Raw genomic sequence first — 4,878 nt, forward strand, 5'->3', positions numbered from 1 at the left:
TAAAGCTAAATACACTATGGATTGCCTGTTGTCACTTAAGACTGAATTAAATGACTCAGCACCTCCTACAGCTATCAACAAACTTCTAGTAGAAGTACGAAACTTCTAGTAGAAAGGAAGTAATTTACGGAATGAAATGGTGGAGAAAAGTACTACTTTTCTTTTGGGACTGTAACCTGCTCCACCACAACCCATAAAAGCTTTTGCTCTAGTGATTGTAAAAACCATTATTAGAATGATAAGGAAAAGGATGTATCTTACTCACTTACAGTATATAAAGCACTAAATTTAGAGAATGCATAGTGCTGAATGGTATTTTCGCTCTTAAATATTATGACACATATTTTGTATGAATTTGATAAATTCTTGCAAAATTTGAAAATCGTCACCTATACTATTTGATGAATTCAATTTACTTTTGTTTCCTGAAAGGGCACACCTTAAATTCAGTAGTAGCCGCAAGATTCCTTAAGCAACAAGTAGAAAAATCTAAGAAAAAACAGTGCTATTCATTACATTATCAAGAGCTTTTGCAATTTTACCATCTTTATTTAAATCTGAATAGCAAAATTTGAACTGAATGAGGTTCTAAAGAATTCATGAATTTTGCTTCATTTATTTGTCTTATCCTAAACCAAAAATGACACTGAAATTGATATTAAAAACAACCCTGTGCCAGGGTTAAGATTTGCCTTTAATCAATATGCTGTTCTGACTGACAGAAGTTGGTAGAATTTCAGGGGGTGCTCCTGAATTTCTAAACAGAAATTTTTCTATAAGAGCAGGTTTAGAGAAGGCAGTCTGATAGAAGGATGTTTGTATTGGTGTGTTCATACTTATACTGATGTTAGAGATTAATGAAAAGGTCAAATCTATGAAAGATCATTTTATTTCCATAAAATGGAGGAAACCCATATACCCAAATCAAAAGATTGATGGCAATGAGAAGCCGTTCCTTAGAAAAGCCACCACTAAATCAAATGTCATGATTCTCTGCTGGATATTCCCATCAGCTGCCCACCAATCCCATCTACCAACAAATCACCATACTAGCTCGACTTCTCATCGCACTGAGGGATGACTCTAGGCTCTTAGATACAACGAATCTTAGAGTTGGAAAAGACCTCAGAGATCATCACATTTGTGTTCTGAACAACCACAGTGCAGGATGCTATAAGGCCTCTTAAAGGGTCCTATCTGGGACTAAAATGTAGATTTTACTGCGGAACCAACACAATTTCCACTCAATCATGCTGTTTCATTCTTTTTCTTTAGTTTTTCCCCTTCTACTGTTTTTCTTTGCTTTGTTTCTTTTACTTTCCGAGCCAATCACCTCTTGCTTGTGTCTTGTCTCTTTTCTGCTCCTCAAATCTCTTGTTCTTGTTATATTCATTGGGTACTGGGGAGTTTAACCTATCTCTTACACAGCTCCACTGAACCGCATCACCATTACCAGTGTGGAAGATAATCTCAGAAATGGCAGATTCCTATAGTAGCATTCCAGGTTATTCGAATCTAAATTAAGGTAGTGGCAATGACAGTCACAATGTTGAAGATAAAAGTAAAGATGGGTTCTTCATTAAATAAAAGCAGTTAATACTTTTACAAGGCCTGCCATGTGCCAGGGGCTATTCTAAATGCTTTATGTATTTTAACTCATTTAGTCCTCCAACAACTGTCTGGGGAATATATCTCCATTTTACAAATGAAAGAATGAAAGACCTCGGCTCCCTAGAGTGGAGATTCTTGCTCCAGAGATCTTGCTATCAAATACCATGACATGTAGAATCTTCAGGGACGTCCTGGCTCTCTGGAGTCTATGGTTTCATATTAAGAACTCATGGTGTTTCTATACATGAAGCTGTAAGAGTGGATGAATCACTCAGGCAAGAGTGTATAGCATGAGAAAGAAGACTGAAACTAGAACATTTAGACTGATCTTAAAAAAATTTTTTTTAAAGGAACAAGAGCATAAGAAGAAAATCCCAAGACAAAGATGATAAAGATATAAGGGGAAGTGAGGATGGTGATTGTTTGGAACATCCCTTTTTCTATTGACTATGGTATCTTTTGATGAGAAAAGTTTAATATTTTATGTAGTTAAATATATCAATGACTTCTATGAGTTTAAGTTTGCAGTCACAAAGGGTTTTGTTTATCTCTTTCATACCTAATTCCTGAGTTCTGTTACCTTATTTTTGAATTTTTTAATTCCAATATATTTTGTTCTTTCAAATCTTGTCATTTTTCTTAATACCTTTTAGCATTTTTCTTGCAATAGAAAGTTACAGTTTTAATCTGTTTTCTTTCTAACACACTTCCATTCTCTGTGAAAATGTTATTCTTCCAATTATTCCTTTTTTCATATCATATCTTTGTATGTTTAGCCTCAATACATTTGGTTGCTCATTTTTTGGTAAGATTAACTTCTTTGAACATTTAGGGGAAAATGTGGTTAATGGTAACTTTTCTAATTTCACAGAACTCTCCCTTCCAAAATATGGTGGTTTGCTTTCCTAAAATTTTGTTTGTTTCCCTGTCCATCTTTATCTGGACCTTCAATTTCGTTTGTCTCTCTTGTTGTGTTGCTCACGTTTAATTGTACTTTCACTAGTTTATCTCTAGTCCTGGAAAAGATCGATGGTAGATCGGTTTTGAGTATTCATAGGATCTAGACTATGCCAGGACCCTCAGATTTAGCTAGGGCTCCTTTCCCTCATCTATTATTGGATTGTACAAAACCTCTCCCAATGTCAATGGCTGTTCTCTCTGGTCCACTGAGCTTTCTGATAAATACCTGTTACTTATGTAGTTTCTGGTTTTCTAAGCTCCCTCAGAGGCCCATACAATCCCTCTGCTTTCTTCACACAAATGCTAATTCCATGCAAGTCTTGTAGCTCACTTATTTATCCTCACCTCTTGCATGTTTGGATTCATGGGGATACTTCATTACCTGGCCCCGCTGTAAATGTTGTCCTGTAGGTTTTGGGTTACTACCTGGTTGTTCTCTCTGGTTTTTATGTGGAAATTTGTAGACTAAGAAACTATACTGTCACTGCCACAATCATCCTCAAAAAGCCTTTTTTGAAGCATTATCACATTTAAGAAGTTTCCTACTTTTATTTTACTTAGTTTTATTTCTTTAAGGAAGAATGCTGTTGAATTTCATATATCCATTTTAGTGCTGCCTTTAATCTATTAATATAGTCACATGACCTAATATATTTTTAAATATTGGATTATCCTCACATTAATGAAAATTGGATACTACTCAGAAACATTTTATTGCTCTTCTGCTTGCAGTATTGAATTTTTAAAAAATATTATTGGTAATTTTTCTATGTGTAACTGCAGCCCATATTTTTTTCATTTAATTTTATCTAAACACAATCTACATGGAGTAAAATGTGCAAATCATAAGTTCAAGAATTTTTACAAATTTATATACATATATTTAAAAATTACCAGTTTTTTAAAGTAGCACCATTTTACACCTTCCACCAATAATACATGAACGTTCTGGTTGCTACAAATTCTGTTATTTTTGTTAGATGTCTGATTTGAGGTTTGAAACCCTAAGAAATTATTTAGGAAGACGTCTATGTTTTTTCTATGCTCCAAAATGTTTCAAGTATCAATGTAATTATCTGTTCCTTTAAAGGCAACCCCGTATGACATGTCACTCAGGAATCAGCAGGGTTTATTTGGTTAACCTGGCTTATTTAGTGGATGTTCTCTTCTTCCTTCGATGATCCAAGTACATCTCTGCAGAAAATGATTATCTTTTCTTCTTGATGAAAGCTATGTGCCTCTGCTCCCTTAACGGAATCTCCACCAAGCTCTTAACATTTATGGGATGTAGAAATAGAGAGGTCAAAGACTTTATTTTCTTGTTTAAGAAAATTATATATGTAATTTTGAAAGTGAAGAGCCAGGAAATAAAATGAGCACTTTAGACAATTCTTTAAGAATGCTATGCATGTGAAAGAAAAAAAAAAAATTAGCGGGAGAACACAGGCTTCTTTAAATATTGAGAGAGACAATGTATAAAGAGGAAGAATCAGGAAACCAGAGAGAGAAGGAATCATTGATTGTTCTCCTTTTCCTCTTACTCACTAAAATGTAAACTGAATGAAGGCAGGAATTTTTCCCATTTTGTTTATTGCTGTTTACCCAGGAGCTGAAACACTGCATACAGCTTAAAAGACACTCATATTTGTGAATGATTAAATTAAAAGGGCAAGGGAAGTGTTATGCACTCAACATTTGCATTCCCCTGGAGTATACACGTGAAGCTCTGATCCTCAGCATGATGATATTTGGTGAGGTCTTTGGGAGGTAACTACATTTAGATGAGTAATGAAGTGGAAACCCCATGACGGGAGTTGTGCCCCTGTAAGATGAAGAGACCAGAGCTCAGTCTTTCTCCACCACATGAAGATACAGTAAGAAAGCAGTCCTCTGTAATTCAGGAAGAAGACACACACCAGAACTGGGCCTTGCTGGCACCCTGATCTTGAACTTCCAGCTTCCAGAACTGTAATACATGTTTGTTATTTAAGCCACCCAGTCAATGGTATTTTGTTATATCAGTTCAAACTAAGACAGGGGGAATCAAGAAATGAGCCTTAGATAGGAGCCTAAAATACCTTGCTTAAAATTCTTCAATGCACTTTTCTTGAGCACCAGATAAAACCCATATTCTGTATTGTGGCATTTAAGATCTATTAAAACCTATCCTTATCTATTTACCTATTATCTATCCCTCATACCTAAATTTGAATATTTACAAATATCCCTCCACACTTTTGTACTCTATCTTCATTTGTAATCTTCCTTTTGCCAGGTGAAACCTTCCATACCACAATGACTGATGAA

This window comes from Pteropus vampyrus, unplaced genomic scaffold (assembly GCF_000151845.1).
Source record: "Pteropus vampyrus isolate Shadow unplaced genomic scaffold, Pvam_2.0 Scaffold236, whole genome shotgun sequence".
Classification (NCBI taxonomy): Eukaryota; Metazoa; Chordata; class Mammalia; order Chiroptera; family Pteropodidae; genus Pteropus; species Pteropus vampyrus.